The sequence below is a fragment of the Ambystoma mexicanum genome, chromosome 2q (assembly GCF_040938575.1).
Source record: "Ambystoma mexicanum isolate Mex_15411 chromosome 2q, UKY_AmexF1_1, whole genome shotgun sequence".
NCBI classification, from domain to species: domain Eukaryota; kingdom Metazoa; phylum Chordata; class Amphibia; order Caudata; family Ambystomatidae; genus Ambystoma; species Ambystoma mexicanum.
Window position 1 is genome coordinate 246,873,902 of NC_090924.1, and position 22,104 is coordinate 246,896,005.

Here is a 22,104-nt window from a genome sequence, read left to right on the forward strand (position 1 = left end):
CCATGTTTTTGTGGATGACAAAATATTCGTTTAGGATGTGTTTTAGGTCTAGGTAAGTATAATCAATGTCTTCAGGCAACTGGAAAATAATGTCTCTCACTTCTGGGCCTGCAGTTAGGGTGAGCAATCCTGTTATGCACTTGTCCTCTTGCAGGCCAAGGGCATTTAGGTACATGGAAAATTCCATGATCCACCTGGATTATTTGGGGCCTAAATTGGTGATATCTATTTTTAGATACTCGCGGGTGATCCGCGAGTCAGGCAACCCACGCGTATGCACTCACACATACATGCATACTAAGAACACACGCCGGAGACGTGCGATGGCTCCGGTCTCCGGCTGCAACTGCCGGGCACCGCCTTTATTCTTTTACCGCGCATGCGCGAGCTCCTTGAGCCTCGCGCATGCGCACTACGTGTACGTAGTACACAACACTCCTCCCTTTTCCCCAGAAACAGAACAGTTCAACATGAACACAACATTAACACAAAACTTGCTTGTCATCATGAACAGGATATGTCCTCGCCTTGTATGCTAGGGAGCCGGGTCCATGATGAAGTCCCTGAACCTCTGAGGTATTCTTCGCCCTGCCCTGCTCGGGTATCGTGGCGACGTCTCCTCAGGAACTTCTGGCGCCGGCATGTCAGCTACTGGAGGGCCCTCTGCCGGTTCTGGCACACTTTCTTGTGCCGGAGCACGATCCGCCGTCGCATCATCCTCTGCTGTCTGGATGCGCTTGAAGAAAGACACATTCCGTGTAATCGTGCCTCTGGCATTGGCTGCAGTGATCATGGTGCCCTTTACATGAGTTACACCTAGCGGTTGGGTCTCGTATGTTGTCGATAATTTACCCTCCGACCTTCGGTTTCGTACTAAGACAGTGTCCCCTACTGCTATTTGCTTCTCGGGTAACCGTCTCCGTATCGTTTCTCTCTCGTTCCTGGCCACTCTTTCCAACTGCACCTGCTCGTTGTTTATCACGCCAGGTTCTCGCCCTTCGGTCTCGGGTATGAGCCCTCGCGGTATTCTTCTGAAGAGTGCCTCGGCCGGGGCAACTCCCGTGGATCGGTGCGGGGTTGTCCGATACTCCCGGAGAAATTCAAACAGGTTCCTCCGGAGGTCTTCCCCTCCATTTTCGGAAATCCGAAAGACCTTGTTTAGGGTGCGCATGAAGCGCTCTACCTCGCCGTTAGCCCTTGGCCATAACGGGGTGACTTTCCGGTGCTTTATCCCCTTTTCTTCGCAGTATCGTGCAAAAACTTGCCCCTGGAAGGGTGACCCATTGTCCGAACACAACTCCACCGGAAAACCATGGGTGGCAAAGATCTTGTCCAGTGCTGCGATGGTGTGATCGCTGGCCGTGGATTCTACAAGTTCCACCTCCGGGTACCGTGACCACTGGTCGGTCACAACCAGGAAGTACAGTCCTCGACCGGTGGAGCCGAAGTCGGCATGGACCGTCCCCCAGGGTAGTTCACTTCTCGCCATGGATCGCACTGGCGGCCCTCTGTCAGCTGGGCTGGTGGCTTGGCATGGGATGCACGCCCTCACAAACTCTTCGACTCTTTTCTCTAAGTCCGGGAACCAGACCTTCAGTCGGAGACGTGCCTTCATCCTGGTCATTCCTTGGTGTCCATTGTGAGCCAAGTGAAGGACCTTCCCGATGAGAGATCTGGGGATCACAATCCTGTGTCCTCTCAACAGTAGTCCGTCGGTCGTCACGGACAGATCATGACGTGCACTCCACAAGGCCTGCAGGTCCTTTTGCACTTCCACGTTTCTCCTGGCGTTGTTCAAGAGGAGGTCCTTCCAGGCGCCTGATGTTACTGCTTCTTTCGCCCTCAGAAACGCCTCGTCAGAGTTGGACTCATTGGCGATCACTTCCCTTGATAGTGCCACAGGTAGTGCCGATTCAACAACCAGATGAATGGAGTCCGCGCAACTCGCAACTTCTGTGGTCACCCCTGACTGCCCTGAACAGGGATGGCGGGACAGGTAGTCAGCGGGGTTGTGGGTCCCTGGGCGGTAGATTAGTTTAACCCCATATTCCATGAGGGATAACATCCATCTTTCGATCCTCGGTGGTGGTTTGGACGATGCCCCAGCCAGGATGGGCAGTAGTGGCTTGTGGTCTGTCACAACGACGACTGGCTTCCCCAGGATGTACAAACGGAAATGCTTGCAGCCCCATAATATTGCGAGGGCCTCCCGTTCAATTTGGGAATACCTCCTCTCGGTGCTGGTTAGTGCCTTGCTGGCATACGCGATGGGTCTCATCGCTCCCTGTTGATCTGCCTGTAAGAGAACTGCCCCCAGCCCCACGGGACTGGCATCCACCACTATCTCCGATTCCCGGGTTGGGTTAAAGTATGCCATGGTATCAAGTTCGGACAGGGCTTCTTTGATGGCCGTGAACGCCCTTTGTTCTTTTCCAGTCCATGCCCAAGCCACGTCCTTCCTGGTGAGGGCACGCAACGGTTCGGAGATGGAGGCCAAGTCCCGGATGAACCGTCCGCAATACGTCACCATGCCTAAAAAACTGCGAACTTCCGCCGGGGACGTGGGTGACGAAGCCTCTCTGATGTCCTTCACCTTCCTCGGATCAGGGGAAATGCCTCCTGCGTGAAAAATGAATCCAAAGAACTCCAGGCTGTCCCTCATAAACTCGCACTTCTCCTGGTGCAGCGTTAGGCCAAGGTCGTGCAATCTGCGAAAAGTGTCTTCCAGGCGCTTGATGTGTTCCGCTTCTGACCTGGCGAATACAAGGATGTCATCCGACATGTTTATGACCCCTTTTAGCCCCGACAGGGCCCCTCTGATGGAGTTTTGAAATACCTCAGCCGCGGAGGATATCCCAAAACTGAGCCTCTTGTATTGGTATAGTCCTTCATGGGTTGTGAAGGTCGTTATATACCTGGACTCCGGGTGGAGTTCCAGCTGGTGGTACCCGGCTCTTAAGTCCAGCTTGGAGAAGACTCTAGCTCCTTGGAGCTCGCCCACAATGTCGTCCAGAGTTGGTGTGATGTGACGCTCCCTTTTTATCGCCAAATTGGGCAGTCGCATGTCAACACAAATTCGCACCGGCTCCGGTTGCTTTGGCTTTGGGGCGACAACGATCGGGGAAACCCAGGGCGTCGGCCCTTCAACCTTCTCGATAATGTCCCGTTCTATTAGGAGTTGAAGTTCCTTTTCCACCTGGGCCCTCAGGTGAAAAGGGATGCGGCGATGCTTTAGCGCCGTTGGCCTGACCGACTTGTCGATGTGGAGCCGCACAGGATCAGCCTTAAGTTTCCCTATCCCTCTGAAGAGTTCATGAAAACGTGCCAGTAGGCCATTCAGGTCCGACAGATATACAGCAAATGTGAAGTGCACCAAGTTAAGCGCTTCCGATGCTGCACAGCTCAGCAATGAATGCGGGCTCACACTTGTGACGAAGAATCTCGCCTTGATGCTGTTCCCGCCGTGGGACACCGGGGCTATGAACACTCCTTGGATAGGTAGGGGTTCATCCTCGCCAAACGCATATATTTGGGCTCTTGATTGAGAGAGTTTCGGTGGGCCCGCAAGGGCCTTATAGTGTCTGTCCGCGAGCACACACACCGATGCCCCCGTGTCGATGAGGACTGGGGTGGGGACTTCTCCAATATTCACGGTGCATGTGGGTTTTCGTCTAGTTCCGGGGCCACTTGCAATGCTGGAGATACAGAAAATTTCACCTTCTTCTTCCTCTTCCTCTTCTTCGGCGATGTTCATGTCCTGTATCTCTTGTTCCAGAGAAGATACGCCCTTCACATTACGGGCACCATACCTCATGAACCTCTCTGGTCCCCTGTTGGCTGCCACGGGCACAGTGGCCCTACACATCCTGGCATAGTGTCCGGGGACCCCACATCTGCCACACGTCCTCGACTTAGCTGGGCACTCACCCCTGTGAGGGAGATCGTACCCACAGTCCGAGCAAGATTGAGACGAGTGCGATCTCGTGGTCCTTTCCTCCGTCTTTGGTGTCCATCTGGCCTTTCCCGGCATGAAACGCCTGACAGCGAGCGCTTCTTCCTCCCCTTTTGGGGTGCTGGCTGCGTCCATCTTTGATCCTCTGGCCTCCGCCAGTTCGTGCGCCCTTCCCATGTCTAGGATCTGCCGGAGGGTTAGTCCAGGTTCTCTGAGGACTTGCCTCCTGAGTTTGCCAGAGCAGCATCCTTGCAGTAGTTGGTTTCTGACCATTTCCTCCTCATCGGCCCACCTGCAGGAGCTCGCCAGACGTCTCAGACGGGCACAGAACTGGTCTAACGATTCTTCGCTGCGTTGTCTTTCCGCCCCCATAACGAATCTGTCAAAATCGACATTCGCAAGTGGTAGGAAGTGATCCCTTAACGCTTGCTTAACTGCGTCATAAGTTGCCACCGGAATGTCGAGGGAGTCGTATATCTTCTGGACCTCCGTGCCTGCCGAGTACATCATGATGGCAATTTTCGCCTCATCCTCTGTTTCCCCTGAGGCCCTGAACATCATTTCCAGTCTTTTAACCCATGTGAGCCATTTGGGGCCGAGTTTAGATGGTGGGCCTGTCGTGTCGAACTCGGGCATGGGCGCTAGGGTGGTGCGTACCCTGCGTGTTTCTGGGGCAGCGGCACCCTCTTCATCACCCATCTCCCTGGGTACTCACGGTAAGGTCTTGACAGAAGATTGGTGATCCGACTCCTGGCTGTAACAAGGATCACCTGTGTTGTCCTTTGTCACTTCTTTTATCACAGCCCTGCTCCTGCTGGGCTGTGAAGTGTCCAAAAATTGTTCTATGTGGTTGCTGGTGACTCACAGATGGCGCACGAGCACCCAGAACGGGCCGCTACCACTGTGAGTGACGACTTCACTCAAGCGCTCAAAATGGCCGCCGGCTGTTTTCGAGCGGTCCGCGACTGCTTCGCGCTCCGTTCGTTCCTGCGGTGGCGTTGGAACGAGGTCGTGGTTCGTATTTCCGCCTCGTCGCCAGTTTTAGATACTCGCGGGTGATCCGCGAGTCAGGCAACCCACGCGTATGCACTCACACATACATGCATACTAAGAACACACGCCGGAGACGTGCGATGGCTCCGGTCTCCGGCTGCAACTGCCGGGCACCGCCTTTATTCTTTTACCGCGCATGCGCGAGCTCCTTGAGCCTCGCGCATGCGCACTACGTGTACGTAGTACACAACATCTATGATATCCAAACGGAATAGTGTGGGTATGGGGAAGGAATCCCTCAGTTGTTGAGCCACCGTTGCAGGGGTTGAATCAGGTGCTTGGTCACCCATCTTCTGTGGTCTGGACGCTGTGTAGTGGTTATATGGGGTGCATGGTTGTCTGTCGTCTGACAGTCACTGATGTGTATGAGCTTCCAACACCTCTGTTGGTGGGTGTTTTGATGGTGCCTGGCTTCGCTCCTTGAAGGTAGTGGCGGTGCCCTAACTTCTCAACTCACAGTTGGCAATGGTATGCTGTGCCTTGGATTCACAAAGCATGAGAAGCCTCCTGTTTCTTCCTTTGTGTTTAGTCCCACCATGTAGCTGGGATTATCATAAAGGGTTATTGTTCTTTTTTCCAGAAAGCTACTGGTTTCTTTTACTAAGTGGCCCAAATCGTGCTTGGTGCACACTCCTCACCTTTTACTTGCTTTGAGGGTGTCTCTGTTGATGGCAGCGTGTTGCTCTGTCTCTCTGGCTACTCCATCTGGAGTGTCTGCATTTCTAACTCATTGATAGACTTCCTGGCCTCGGGTGGGGCCATGTTGGTGTCGGCACAGATCGCTCTGCCTCTTGCAGGCTCTGTAATGCTGGAGGTTTGGCTGTGTGCCACGCGGGACGCTCGCTGCCTGCCAGGCTTCCTTTCTGTCTCTTATGCTGTCTCTGTGGTGGGGCGTCATGCTCCAGAGAGCCTCATGGGCGCTTGTCGTCTGACTGTGCTGTCTCTTCTGTGAGCCAGCTGGCTCAGCAGTCGGACGCCACTTTCTGGAGCGCATCGGGCGGGGAGTGTGGCACATTTGAGCTTGTCAGTCCACCTCATCGCTAATGTCGGGTCTGGCCTTTGGGCCTTTTTCAGCCATCTACCCAAATGATGCACGTCCACAACCCTTAGTGTATAAGCATAAACTACTTTAACGTACACCCTTTTCCTAATCAACTATGGTTACATGACTATGCTCGTCCCCTGTGGCGAGCTTCCTGTGATGTCCGTGACACGATGCTACAACCTCCTGATCCGTTTTCTATTAAACACACCTCGGGCTGCTGGCCCACACATAGGGATCCCAGATTTGCAAAATAAAAACCGGGACAGACACTGACATGGAAGTAGTACTACAGTTTCAGGGCCAATGAAAACAAAAGATGGACTACAATACAAATTGGACGATAATGAAGCTGTAGTCCTACTTCTATATCGGTGGCTTGTCCCCGCGAATGTTGGAGGCAGAGAGCGCTGTTTGGAGGGTAGAAGACCTAGAGGAAGGGGAGAAGGTCTGGGGAGGGGATTCAAAGTGAGAGCGGTAGCTGGTCCGATGTGATTTTTCAATCAGTTTGACCAAAAAACAGGATGGTATCCACCGACCCCCAAATTCCAGGTTGGGGTTTTTAAACTTTAAAAAGGGTCGGGACACCAGGACGGAGGGGTAAATACCGGGACGGTTCCGGCAAAACCGGGACATCTGGTTGCCCTACCCACACACCACGGTTTTGTCCTTGCTCTTCCTCAGTCTCCTGCATCTCAATTGCTTCCCTCGTTGCTGTCTTGGCCACTTTCATCCATACAACAATCACAGGATTCTGGCCCTCCATCGCCCCTGTCCGTACTTAACTCTTTTCTAGCTCTTTTCCACCAGCATGCTGCTGGAGGACTAGCTTGTACCTCTGCAATCTCTCCCACATCCCCAGCCCAATGTGCCCTTCTTCTTTAATCAAGCAAGCCTTTCAGGGCGTATTTTTCTCCCATATCACCAAAACCCCTGCTAAAGAAATGTCTGGGTTCTGCCGATACATATATATCCGTTCTGTGGGGAGAAGGAGGGGAACAGATACTAATCAACCTGAGCAACCAAAAGGGCAATCCTGGACTGACCATTGAATTGTTAATGCCTTCTGCTGCTTGTACTACCCATCCCACCGGCAGAGACAGATGACAATACTTTTTCAACCCCTCCTTAGTGGTGACAAGCAACCAAGATTCACTCTTCCGAGAGTTTCCAACATGTTTAATAGTTAATCTCATTCACAAAGCATAATTCAGCATTTTAGAATCACGAAAATAAGGGGCGCTAGAGGCCCAACCAAGATGGCAGCATCCCTCTAAGCTCCCAGCACACACCCAAATGAATCCTGTTTAATTGCGGCATCCCTGACGTGAATTATCCAATATTCGCAGGTAAAACGTCTGAACATCCCAAGATTGACCCGGTGGGCCAAAAAACTGTGAAAAATGGAGATTCGCCCATCAAGATAGCACCGAGGGGATAGGCCGCACCAGCCGAATACGCGTGGTGCCGGCTGTGGCGCCGTGAAACGTGAGAGGCTGCACCTGAAAAGAAAGAGGCGCCCGAGGCTGTAAACAACTACTGCGGCAAGCAGAACGAGAGCCGCGCGACCCGCAGCCGGTGACCCGGATCTAGCCGCACACGACCCGAGGGGACGAAGCGAGGCGGCAGCGGAGGCACTCGCGTGCCCCGGCGGAGGAACCTGAGCGGTCCGCCCCCTCGCCACGACGGAACAGTGCCGGAGCAGGCTCCAACTTCAAGAGAAGAGGTGAAAGGGGAAGGGCGCAGTGGTGGAGGAGTGGACGCGAACCGAAGAGAGGAGCAGGCGCAACCAGCACCAGCAGCTTACACCTGCATGGGAAAAGCTGTCCCAGTGGGTGATATCTCAACGCCAATAATCCCACCGTTCAGAGGGTACTCCCCCCAGCGGTACAACGCTTAACACGGACTAACAAATCCAAACCACACGTGCTACAATCCTCCAAGAACAGCGCCAGACCCCATTGAGAGCGGGGACAACAGACACCAGCCTCAAGTACTAGGCCCAACCCGGCCCTCCCGCACTGCGCCAGCCAAGCCGGACACCAATTAACAACAAGTGGGCAGCGCTCTACTTCGCGCTTGCAATAAAGAAACAACAGCCCCTCTGACAGTCAACACGAAGGGATCGCTCACTCTTTCTAAAAAAACAGCAGTCTCTCCAACCCATAGCTCTCAGATCCACCCTGAAGCAGCTCGGTCCCCAACAAAATCAAGAGGCACACCCCACCCGGACCACCATGGGCAAAACCGACAAATCTCAGAGGAAACTTAACTTCGATGCAGGCCCCGGGCCCAAAGCTGCCAGATCAGTGACCCGCCCAGATTCCCCATCAAACCTCCCAGAAGAAGAGAATCCACAACAAACAGGCATCTGAGAAATATTAATGGACCTGAAGGCTGGAATAGGTGGCCTGGACAGCAAGATAGACACACTATCATCCAAAGTGGACCTGCTCCAACACCATCTTGACAAACATAGTGACAGACTGGACAGTGTGGAGCAGAGAGTCTCAGATCTCGACGATGGAGCCTCTTCACTTACCACGAGAGTCACCACATTAGAAGGCCAAATGAAAGCAGTCTTGGCTAAAAATGAGGACCCAGAAGGGCGTTCCAGACAGAACAACATAAGGGTGTTTGGAATCAGAGAACAGCAGCTACACATCAAAATGGAGGAACATATCGAAAAAATTTGCTCTGAATTGTTTAAACCCACTGCGCTGTTCCAACTTTTTATAGTGGAGAGAACTCACAGGATCCAGTCCACCAGATCCATCCCAGGTGCACCACCCAGACCGATTATAGCCAAGCTATTAAACTACAAAGACAGAGACACGATCCTGAAGTTGGCAAGGGAGAAAGGCGAACTCCAGTATGATGGCGATGACATTCAATTCTTTCCCGACTTCTCCCCAGCGGTCCAGGCCCAGCAGAAGTCCTTCACCTATGTCAAGCACCGACTCCGCGACAACCAAATTCCCCATTCGATGCTCTTCCTGGACCGCTGGGGAGAAGCCTTGGACACAATTCTTCACTACACCCGAAGAAGCCACACTGTTTCTGGACAGACAATGGTGCAAACCAGCCAACCAAAACTCCGGACTACTGAGGAGAGAAAGAGTGGGTAGAACCCCTACCTGAAAATAAACGAAACACCTACACACAGCTAAATCAAATCTTGCCGTCAGGGCAATATCAGCATTGGGAATGGGAGCCGTCCCTTGGAAGGACACCCGCACCCCATGACAGCATGTTCCTAGTTCAAGTTGGGGGGGTTCCCAATGGACAAGTTGGGGGTTGTTTGTGCAAAGGGAAATGTTTTGTTGTTATTGTTCAAAACACGTGCCACCCATCGCTGCTCAGCCACCACCCTAGTCCCTCGGCCTCTAAAGGCTCTTCACACTCCCAGAGACTCGGTGTAGATACCACGCAAAGCTGTCATAAAAGCCGAAGAGGCAAGAATCATGAGAAACCAGTCACCATCCCTCCCAGCGCACACCAAATAACACATCACCGTGCAATTCAGGGTAGCATCATGGAATATTAGAGGGGGCAACCACCCAGCCAAGAAAAGGAAGGTCCTGCAATTCCTCAGACGCCATAAGATAGAGGTAGCAATGTTCCAGGAGACACATCTCCTCCGCGAGAACGAACACTATTGGGCCCGAAACTGGGGCTGTCATCGCTATTTTTCATCATACTCGTTGTACGCCAGAGGAATGTCAATCCTCATCCACTCGTCTTTAAGCTTTCACCTGATCAATACTGAAAAGGAAGCGGAGGGGAGAGCCCTCCTGGTACGTGGGGTGGTGGTAGGCGAGGAAATAGTTTTCGTCAACTCTTACGGCCCCAACACAGATGTAGCAAACAACTTTGACTGGGTGCAATCTCGACTGGCTCAAGTGGGCAACGCAACCATAATCTGGGGAGGTGATCTGAACACACACCTCGATCCACAGAAAGACAGGACACAGTCATCAATGACAAACCCATCCAAGGCCAGCCTACAGGTGCAATAAATCTGCAGAGCAGTCGACTTAACACATATTTGGAGACACCAAAACTGGGAAAACAGAGACTACACATACCACTCCAGCACCCATAGCTCGAGCTTGCGCATCGATTATCTACTGGTCTCATCCCACAGCAAGTGGCAATGGGGTCCCTGCCAAATTCTCCCCAAAACCTTCTCCGATCACGCCACAGTAACACTCAAATGCAGTCTATCAGGTGCCAGTCGGAGGCCACCACACTGGCGCTTTAAGCCAGGAGGACTTGCTGACCAAATGTTCGCAACAGAGCTACGAGATGAAATCAAGACCTACCTTGAAATTAACCAGGGCACAGTTAACTCTGCAGGGACGCTGTGGGAATCACTCAAATGCTTCATAAGGGGGGTGTGACTAGCCAAGGAAAACAGCATCCTGAAACTAATTCACCACAAGCTAACTGCCAGCGAAAACCGTCTAAAATCCTTAGAAAACCAACAGCACACGACTAACGACACCCTCACCTGTGCAGAACTGAAGAAAGAACTTCTCAACTTCAGGACCCTAGCTGAGCGTGAAATAAAATTCCTGGGGCACAGACACAAGATCAGGCAGTACGGCGAGGGCCAGAAACCAGGAGCGCTTCTTGCCCATCTGATTGCAGCGGATAGAAAGCCCACAAAGGTAGAACGGATCCGATCCTCACTAGGAGACCTGGTCTGCAGAGAAGACAAAATTGTTGAGGTGTTCTGAGCTTTCTATCAAGAACTATACAGCGCCAACCCCCCACCCGACACAGAGGCGATCCGCAAATACCTTAACGACACTGAGCTATATTGGGTAGAGAGAGAACTACGTGAACCCCTAAATGACCCCCTTTCACTTGGAGAGATTCAAGAGGCAATAAAGAGCTGACCCCCCTCCAATGCCCCCGGACCCGATGGATTAACTGGTGAATTATATAAATTTTTTGGCCCCACCATTGCCCCCCTGCTCCTAAAGGTTTACGAGGAGGCAAGCAAGACCGGCATTCTCCCCCAGACTCTAAGAGAAGCAAATGTAATTCTCCTGCACAAAAAAGATAAACCCCTCAAAGACTGCAAATCCTATCGCCCAATCTCCTTAATTAATCTCAATAACAAAATCCTGGCAAAGATTCTGGTGAATAGATTACTCCCACCAATGCCTGCACTAATACTCGCAGATCAAGCGGGCTTCGTACCCGGATGTAATACCACGTTCCGGATACGTAGAATGTTCGGGGTGATAGCAGCACTAGATCCCAATCAGCAGGCGATAGCGGTGCTTTTAGACGGCGAAAAGGCCTTCAACTCCGTCGAGTGGCCCTTCATGTTTGCCGTACTGCAGCAACATGGGCTCGGGAAACAATGGGCCTCATTACGAGTCAGGCGTTAAGGGGTTAACAGCGCCGTAAACGGCGCCGACCCTTAACGCCTGATTACAAGGTCCCTTAGCGCCATGGTGATTTTAACGCCTGCATTTTGCAGGCGTTAAAATCCATGGCGCTAAGGGACCATGGTGCTAATTACGCCACCGTAATTTACGGTGGCGTAATTAGCGCCTTCCCCACTCCCATTATGCCCTATGGGGCAAAAATGGGAATGGGGCAGAGTAAATGGGAAATGGGGATTTATCGCCCCACTCACCTTGGAATGGGGCGGTAAATCCGCCAACCACCATGGAGTAAACCTGGTTTACGCCATGGCGGTAAAGGTACGACCCAGGCGGTAATTTACCGCCTGGGTCGTAATGAGGCACAATATATCAAACTGGTCTCCCTCCTCTATAACCAACCCCAATCTGTGATTACATTAGGGACAACAAAATCTGCATACATAAACCTCCAACGCGGCACCAGACAGGGATGTCCACTATGTGCCCTGATCTTTGCATTAGTAATGGAGCCGCTAGCCGCCATCCTTCGGGAACGACAAATTCATAGAGGGCTTAATATTGGTCCCCATAAACTGGTAATATCCCTGTATGCCGACGATATTGTCCTCTACATACAAAACCCGAGCGAAAATCTCAATCCCATCATGCGTGAAGTCATAAAGTTTGGGTCAGTGTCAGGGCTAAAAATCAATCACTCTAAGTCGATTGTGTTCCCCCTAACCACCAACACCATCTCTTTCACAGAGGATTTTAACTTTAAATGGGAAAGCGCTCATGTCCGGTACCTGGGGATCCTGTTGTCCCTGAATCACCATGAAATATTCAAAGACAAATATGAAAGCGCCCTCAAAGCACTACGCGAGAAGGTGAATAGGTGGAAAACTCTCCTATTGACCCTCTGGGGGAGGGTGTCACTGGTGAAAATGGTAATTCTCCCTAAACTCTTATACCTGTTCTCCAACATTCCCATCCTACTATCCCGACGCTTCCTGGGGACTGTGAGGAGCCTAGTGCTGGACCTGGTCTCGGCAGGCAAACCAGCAAGGGTGGCGCACTCATCACTCACACTTCCAGTAACCAAAGGCTGTCTGGCACTCCCGGGTGTTGAAAAATATTATTGGGCAGCCCAAGCTCAGTATCTCAGCCATTGGTACTCAACTCAGTTCATAAGACCACATGTTCAGATTGAACGAGCCCTTGCCTCGCCAAACCTGCTAAGAGCCGTGGTTATCAGCAAGCAGGCGGTGCCATACACAATGCTGAATATAGTGCAGTCCACATATGCCATTTGGCGGAAAATAGCCGATAAATATAAAATGCAGACTAGATGCTCGCCTCTCCTACCCATCAAATTTATCCCAGGGATACCCCTTACCGCTGAAAAAGTGTTCCTTCATTGGGCAGACAAATGCAAAATAAGCATCCTAGGAGACCTCTTCGAACAGGGCACCTTTATAACGCCCCAACAGGCGAAAGAGAAAGGCAGCACCACCTCCCTAGACATATTCACATACTTTAGACTTCGGTACGCTGTGCAAGAACTCATCCCCTTGTTTCCACAAGAACCACCAACTTGGCAGCTGCTACACGGAGTGATACAGGCACAGGGAGAAGGAAAACTAGTGTCATCAATCTACAGAACTCTTCTTACGGAAACATCATTAACGAACCCCAAGATAAAAGAAAGGTGGGAGGAATCATTGCAAACATCTATCCCGGATGAAGAATGGGATTACATATTACGTCAAACACAAAAAGTGGCACTGAACTCACGATGCAAGCAAATTCACTTCAATTTTCTATACCAAATCTACTACACGCCCCAAAAAAGGAACAAGCACCACCCAGAGTTAAATTCCACATGCGACAGATGCGGCAACCCAGCAGCCGATTTCATGCACCTCGCCTGGAGCTGCCCACCAGTAGCCAAATTCTAGCGTGAAGTACTCTGCGAAACCGAAGCAATAATTGGCGAGAAGAGAAGATTAGACCGGACCCAATTATAGCTCTACTAGGGATGACTAAAACCCTGGCACAACCGATAAGGAAACTAGCAAATATTCTTTTGGTGTTGGCACGAAGGAGAATAGCCATGGCATGTGGACGGGGCCCCGCACCCACAATAGCAATCTGGAGGAAGGACATCATCTACTGCCAGGAAGTGGAAACAGAATTCGTAAGAACACTGCCACTGCACGCTATGCCTCCAGACATATGGGGCCCTTACATACTATATCTGCTCTCCAACGCCGACTCCCCACAGCATCCCCAAACCCAACACAGACTGGAACCAGTGGGGTTTAAGGGCAGTACAAATACATCATTTGAGAGAACTGATAAGCGACAAACTGATGCAACAAAGGGCGGGGAGGTTCAAGAGCAGCAGAAGCAGGGGGGGTAGCGATGGGACGTTGGCGCAAGTTGCATAGCCTGCAGTTCAGGCTAATTTTTACTGTTGTAATTGGAAAATGCAAAAATAACGTTTTTTTAAAAAAGGAATCACGAAAATAAATGATCCTGCAGGTTTAATTGAAAATGAATTGCGATTCATTAGATAAACAGTGCTAGGAATTAAAGAAAGATGTTCATCTCAATGAATTCATTACGTTCTCTACTTCTGGGTAAAATATTGAATTTCCAGGAATACAATCTTAAGGAAACATTCCTTACGATTCAAGGGTTATTTTCAGAGGGTTCCAGAACCTATTTGGCCGTGGCCAACGTCGATCTAGTACTGGCCTATAGGGCAATAGGGCAATGCCTGAACCCAAAACACAAAATTGTCATGTGGAACAGTTTTTTCGATAAAAGTGGGCCACTTTTTTGCCCATGTGGGCCAGTTTGATAAGTTACTTCACCATGCGGCTAGTAGTTTTGAGCAGTGTTACTGAATAAATATTCTTTAAAATGCACAATTTGCATCACATTTTATCAAAAACCTCCCCCGTGGGTACTTCTCAGTCTGTCACAAAAGGAATGAATTTCTATTTGCAACGGTGGGTCACCACTGCATTCTTCCACAGGTCTGCCGCATGGGTCCTGCTGTAACCACGTGGTATTTAAATCACAAATCCTGGGTGTTTATTGTTGCAGTCGCTGCTCCTTACTGCTCTGGGTTTTCTGTGTAACTCCTCCACTACGGCCCACACCAAGAAGTCAGCGTGTGGTTAGGCTGTTGTTTGTCAACACGTTCTCTTGGACAGATATGTTGGGCATTGTTCAGTTCTGTAGCATTGTGTGCTTTGTCGAATTCCAGCAATTGATAAGACGTTCCAGTCCTATTTAGCTGATATTGCAATTCACTTATTAAAGTTACACTGTAATGGTTTTAGAACACGGCACACTACAGCCAGGGACTCTTTCCACTGGCAATGAATGCGGCACACAATAAAAACACTTTTTATCTTTATTGATTCTCGGATTCTACTTTGAGAAGGCACCCAGCCCGTCTCACACCCACCTTAACAATTACCCTGTGTCGCAATGGACTATGAACCAGGCCGGTGTGTAACAATGAAATATTTATTAATTTTTAGAATTCAATGAAATTAATGCAAATCAATATTAGGCCAGCAGCCACCATTGTGTTGCAGTATACTTGGAAAAATCCCACAATACTTTACTTCACACTCCTAACATAAGATACATACACCTTTAATAGAAATGGAAACAAAATCACTTTTCTTCACAATCACAGATAGCATACAGGTTAAGCACTCCCCCTGCAACACTTCCCCCAAACGCCTGCTGACTAAATTCTTTGTGGATGGAAACCAGTGGCAAGGAGTCACTAGAAGGAGGGAAAAATCGAGAATCCAGCCCACCACCCCCAGATGGGAGGCCAGAAACGAAATGAAAACCTTCAAAAGGAGCAAAAGGGCATACTCAGATTTTACTTGTTACTTGTATCTCAGTTTACAATTGCGGTAGGATAGCTAGGACAGAAATTTGTGTGGCTGCTCTTAAATGACACGGAAGCTTACAGACTCTGAGCAGAGCACCAAAGCAACGTGAACACAGGTGAGAAAATAGATTTTTTGGAAGAAAATAATGCACAAGAAAACACACACCGCGGAATTGCAACTCTTGTTTTACACAGGCTTTAAAATGACAAGCAGCTAAGAAAAGGGGCTTAGCTGTCAAAATCAGAAATCGGTTTTTCAGATGAGAAACAAAGGCACATAACAAGTAGAATTCTAAGGGGAAAGGATTACTGTTTATAGGATGATGGTGTGGGATTTTCTATGGGAAATGCAAATCGGAATGCATAGAAAACACACTACACAGGCACATTTAGTTCTTGTTTCACAATGACTGGTTGTACTGAGAATATATTTTAATGACTATATTATTAAAGCAAGACTATATTATTAAAGAAAGGCACTTGACATGAGGTGGTTGATTTCGAATTGCAACCAGCTCACTGTGAATCTCTTTATAGGGGAATTAATACATTTATTTCAAATGATACTATGGATTTACACAGATAACTGGAAAAATTATAAAAGGAATATGCTAACAGATATGGACTAACCCAGATTCTTCTAAGGAAAGGTGAACAGATGATACTGGCAATTTGGGATTTTTTATTGGATTTTAATAGGATTTGAGTAGGATGCAAGGGTAAAAGAGCAGGTTATGCAGTTTTTGGGTACTGGGTGATATGATACTTACACGATAAGCTTTAGTTTGTCAATTTGGACAGCCAGCGAGGTCTCCGGACAGCGGGACAAGGATATGGTCACTGGGACTGTGGGGTCAAAAGATCTGGTCACTGAGACAGCTGAGCTTTCCTGAATGGGATCAGCTGGGCAAGGTCTGGACACTGTGGATAGCGGGATGGGTCATCCGGGCAAGGTCTGGTCACTGGGCTCTCCTAGAAGGGATCAGCTGACTTTCCTCCTTTCTCGCTGGATTCTTGGGTATGCCTGGAACTTGATAGGTTGTTCTGCCTGGATGGAATCAGCTGCCACTGGATCTGGTTTTTGAGTTTTTTTTAATCCCTTCTGTTTCTCTGTCTCCTGCATAAATAGCCAGAGTGACATCATAGAATTTTATAATCTGGGGGGAAGTACTCTGGAGTTACTCCTATCCTAGGATAGGCCAGGCTACTGGTGTTCCCTCCTCCCCCCGAGCTGATTGGTTCAGGGGAAATGACATAATTTTATGTGTGTAAATTTATGACTTCCTTTGTTTCCCCAAAGTTACTTTTTACAATAATAAGTTTATGGAGCAAATCTTCAAATCTATACTAGTCCCCATCATAATAAACAGATATGCAGATTCAATACTTCACAGGGAATTGGGCAGTCAGATCGCCAACTCTGTGTGATGTCGCATCGCCCTTCAGCACAATTTCGACATTTTCAGGAAAAGTATAAAGCTTAAAATTCTACACATATGCCCACTACTATTTCGCATATTTTCACCAATTTTTATGTTATGTCTGTGTCAGTTATACTTCACCCAGAAATGCCATTCCAGTTCCCCAGGTGCTAGCAACATGCACCGGGTCTTATTTTGCTTGTTTAAAAATCACATGAAATACTGGCATAATATCGAATTATTGCTTATTTAGGGACTGAAACAAATGTCTTAATGTACAATAGTTTTTAAAATCAATGGGCTGGATGAGTCACTGTGTGGCCGGTCTGGCAAAACCCCCATGGCCAAATTGTCTCTGCCAGGCTTGGTTTGCACAAAGGGTTTTTATGACGCCCTTTGAAGCCGTACAGTGGATGCTGGGGCTCGGTGTAGAAGGAAATCACACCTATGGGTCAACACTGGGCTTCACTCCCTTCATTTGTCTTTTTGGGAAGTCCTACCTGCCAGTCTAGCAGAGCCAGTAATGATCACACTGTCAGTCCCAGCACATGTCCTTGCAGCATCAGTTCACTGGTAGGTGCGAAAATGGGAGGCAAGACCTCTTGCCAAACTGGTTTGACTGGAATTCGTGGGCCTCAGCCAGGCTGATTGAAGTCTTGTGGGGGGGAAAAGGCATAATGTACATGGCTTTGCAGCCCATCCACCCACATGTACAATCATGTTTCTGCGCTAACAACAGCTGTCATTTGACATTTGACTTTAAAATGACATTTTTCTTATTTGCAAAAGCACAGTTTTACACGTGTATTTATTTCTTTTCAGGGCAATTTCACAAATGCGGTTTCTGTCACACACAATAACTTGTTCATTAACCTTTTGGAGGGCTTTTACATTATACTGTAGTTTCATGTACACGAAGAGATACTGCAAAGAGTTTCTTTGTAATTGACATGGGCCAGGGAAAGCCGTGCTATTTCTTTTCTCTGCTATTCTTTTGATTGCGATGGTTCATTTCCAAAAGAAACTAAAAGCCGTATTGAGTGACAACAGAATCCTTTGCTCTTCAAGCGATTTAAGTGAAACAATGCCGTTCTTGAGATGAATTGCCTTACTCCTTGACAATTTGCAGAAATAAAGCATGTAGGGTGGTGTTTAAATGGAGCGCACATTTTATAGTGTTTAAAAATGAAAGAGAAAGAAAATTGCAATGCCTTTTCTTTTTTTGAATGCGGTGCGCAGCTTTTAGTCTTTAAATGACAGAACAGCAATGTAGAGCTATTCTGAATGTAGGTTATTTTCTCTGTATTCACATAAAGTAAAACAAAAGGCAGCCATTCTTGGGGTGGCTGTGTTCAAATCTCACCACGCATGTGCTAAGTAGGCACAAGCACCGCCGTCGTTGCGGTCCTGTGTAAATGCAGTCTTTGGTTGTAGGGGAGTTCTGTTTTGGACTTTAAGTGTACCCCACAACACTCAGTGGTAGAAATGGAAACAATTTGAAGGGGGATCCCACAAGGGCCGGAGTTTGGAGGAGGGGGCGGAGTTGCAAGGAGGCAGAGTTTAGAGGGGACAGAGCTGACAGTTGAACTCCGATGAAAGGAAATATTCTAAATAATAGTCAAAAATGGCACAATTTCTTTCATGTCTTGAAAAGTATGCAGTCATAAAACACATACAAATATATATAAATATAAGGATTGTGTGTGTACCTTACTATGGTTTGTCTACTTTCAAGCCATCTTTCTGAGCAGAGCATGTACCGTTTGTGTCAAAATGTATTTTGACATCCCCAAAATTACAAATACCAGAATTCATTTGGGAAAGGCAATGATCACTGAGCTCGCGAAGCTGGGTGCTCGGTGATCATTGCGCTTTCCAAATGGATTGTGCTCTGTGCGCAAAGTTTGCTCTCAGCTCTGTCACAGGGTCTTAGACCCTCGACGAACGTGGGTGTTCGCCTCAGTGATCTAATCTGCGCTGTGTGAGTGCACTGTGCACACAGGCCCTGTGTGTACAGTACGCTCGCATAGTGCACATTAGATCACAGACGCGATCCGCCAGGCTCGCTGAGTGTCTGCCTTGGCTCCTGCTGTTACATAGGTAGGGGGCAGAGCCAGAAGAGCGCTCCTGGAGCCAATGTGCTGTGTGGAGCTCTGCTCCACTACTCCATATTGTAGCGCTGCAAGCTCTTTCGATTGTATGCTGAGGCAGAGGCAAGCCAGATCCTGAGATCTGTCTAGAGATCTGATGGCAGATCTTGGATCCGGCGAGAGCCGGCCCATTGGCCAGCGCTGGTTGCACTGCAATATCAAAGTATGGCTTGTTTCCTCATGTAACCACCTGCTCATCAGCAGCTGGCTACTGTGACATGCCTAGCTCAGTATTGCAGACAGGTTCCACCTAAACACAGGCTGGTTAATTTACATGCCTCAACGACTGACCCAGTGAAGGGCCAAATATGGTCACCAGCTTACACCACCTAAAGCATGCATTCAACTGGGAGCCTCATTAATGTAAAGGTCTACTGCTGGACTGTATGTGGATAAAACCCCCTTTATTAGGCTCTAAACCGTATATGGCAAACAACTGCCATCAGCCGGGTCAGGCTTGCATTCGACCAATAAATCCACTCAATCCATAGCAGCGAACGACTACTCTGTATCCACCTAAAAAGTCTGAAAAGTGGGGTACGTGAGACAGAGCTGGGGTTCAGTGCTCAGTTGGTCCCAATCAACACAGTATGCCTTCAGCAGCTAAAATCACCCACTGGTTGCACCAATATTATTTATATTGAGAAACATCGTCACCTGTGCCTCTAGGTTGAGGGGGTGAGCAGCCCACCTGGATGGCTTTCAGGAGCCTTCCTGGAGCTGCGTCTTCTGGCTTTGGACCGAAGTGGGTGGAGGATGCAGAACACCCCAATTCTCTGCACCAAAAAATAGGGCCATACGATTGAGTCACCACTAACGTGGACAACCTTCCCTAAAGGCACGCAGAAGAGACTGGGGCCATCAGCATTGTCCGTTTACCGGACGTCCCCAATTTTGGGGAAATGTCCCCTATTGCAACCTCTTGTCGTTGAGTGTTCTTTTTACCCTCATCATCTGTCTCAGACTCCACAAATGATTGCGTGCACTGGCAGGCTAGAAAAATGGGTGCACAGATCGTGAACCTCTCAGTAGGAAAAATCGGTGTTGTGACTGGTACACATGCTGTTAACGTGGCCTACGCTCCTTTTCGGCACTGAGTGCTTTGAGGGCATACGCATGTGAGTAGCAGGCTGCCCCTCTCTGATGACAAATGACACTGGCATCTGTATGCACCATTCGGTTCATTTTAAATTCTAGTAAAAAATGCAGCTGCTCCAGGAAGTCCTTACAGAATAAGCAAGGCATAAGAGAGAAGGCCAGGCAGTATTTATCAAAAAATTCAGCAAGTAGTAAAATCCATTTAGCAAGCCAAAGGCATAGTTGTACCCTTAAAATGACAGCGTACTATTTTTCAACGTAGTTAACCAGCCTGGTTTTCCCAATTTTTCCATATTTCTGCGCATTTTATTCTTTTCAGGTTATTGAAGCAGCACTAGATATGATTATAAGTCTATCTTGAGATGGGCTGCACTCTTGCTTTGTCATCTCCCCTTCCCCAGCCTCTTCTCTCTACCACCCTGCTTTGTCACCTCCCCTTCCCCAGCCTCTTCTCTCTACCACCCTGTTTCTTTGTGCATTACATTACCCTGTAGCGCCTGACGATAGAGCTGTACCTGCCCAGGCCAGATGGGGCGCAAGGCCAGTGCACTCTGGTTATTTCAAGATTTGTCCTATCTCTCCCCCTGTATTCCTCCTCAAAACCCCTCTGGCTTCCGACCCTGGCTTTATAACCTTGTCCATTCCAAGATGGCACTCAGAAACCACATGTAAGAGAGATTGTGGTCATATTTTACTTTCTATTACTGCATTTGCCGTTTTCATAATTTCAAATATAAACGCTAGGGAAATGACTGCTCTGTTTACTGAACTGGGGCTTGATGCTGGACTCTGACATTTTAGGATCCCAGACCCCATAGAAGGTAATAAATAGAATTTGGTTTTGGATGCATGAATAGAATTAGCCACACAGGATGGTACAGAATATATAACTACAACAAATGTGTCATCTGAAATGAATCAGACGAAAAAGCATCCCTAAATGAAGGTTTGGGTACAGAATTAAACGATTAATTAAATATAGTTAAAAAATGTAGTCAATTTAATCAAAATAAACATAAGAGTTCACAATTCATTCGAATGGAATCATTCATTTAGATCACAGATCATTATTCATGTTCAGCACAATATACTCAGCATCCACATGAAACATTGATACAAAGTATGTTATTCTCACATAATTTGTTAAACAAACCCATAAACACATGTCTGTGAATACATCAAGTTTAAGCAAGCCTCTTGCAATAATGAAGTCCAATATAACATTATCTTTCAAAGTTGGTCCTGAACCGAGTGTGGGGAATGGTTAGGTTGAAAGATTAACTGTCACTACGCGTTTCGAGTGTCTAAGTCTTCCTCAGGTGCTACAAACTCAATTGGTCTCTAAGTGAAAATAACATAGTTCTTATATTTAATACTTTAGGAAAAAGAAAGACAAATATGTCGTATAGTAGTGAATATCAGCTTAACTGATAAATGAAGGAGGTGCAACTAACCATTACTTCCTGTGGTTGGTGAAAGAAGAAATGTCATTGGCGATACAAGGGCCCAATCTGGAATCAGGTAATCTACCTGAAGCCATTATAGTCACGTGATCGTATCATGTGATGTTTGTAAACATTGTCCAAATCTACTGGTGCATTCTCCCTGATATGCTTAGAGTGTCTCGGTTGTTGCGAAAATCACTGCATGTGCGATCACGAGCCTAGAGAGTGGATACTCATTCTGCAAATGTGTAATTATTCTGGAACGTGATGGATATATTAACCACTGTACAAACCTAGAGAACAACCTAATGTTTAACTGATTTAACAATGCACATATGGGGCTTACTAACAGAAAAGAAACCGCTCTATTATTGGGATAAGCGTTTTCTTTACTATTGAATCCTGATCTACTTTTTTGAGGAAGAGTGTATTTTGCTCTATTTGAGTGCCGCGGGGACTGTGAGTTTGCTACTAATTTTGTTATAGGTTTCTTTGCTAGAGAAACCTATTTGCTTTCAAGCACCAATAATCAGTTATTGAAATGTATTAACATGTTTCGAAGTAACGTTTACGTTACTTAATCATTTAAGAACTGAGGCCCACTATCTACTGATTATTTCCGACCCTAGCTATC

At 48.1% G+C, this 22,104-nt stretch overlaps 1 protein-coding gene across 1 annotated transcript in view; it reads left to right on the plus strand.

Moving 5' to 3' along the window:
* The window catches only part of ADAP1 (ArfGAP with dual PH domains 1), a 1,143,511-nt gene that overhangs the window by 317,492 nt on the left and 803,915 nt on the right, over positions 1–22,104 (plus strand). The window lies entirely within an intron of this gene.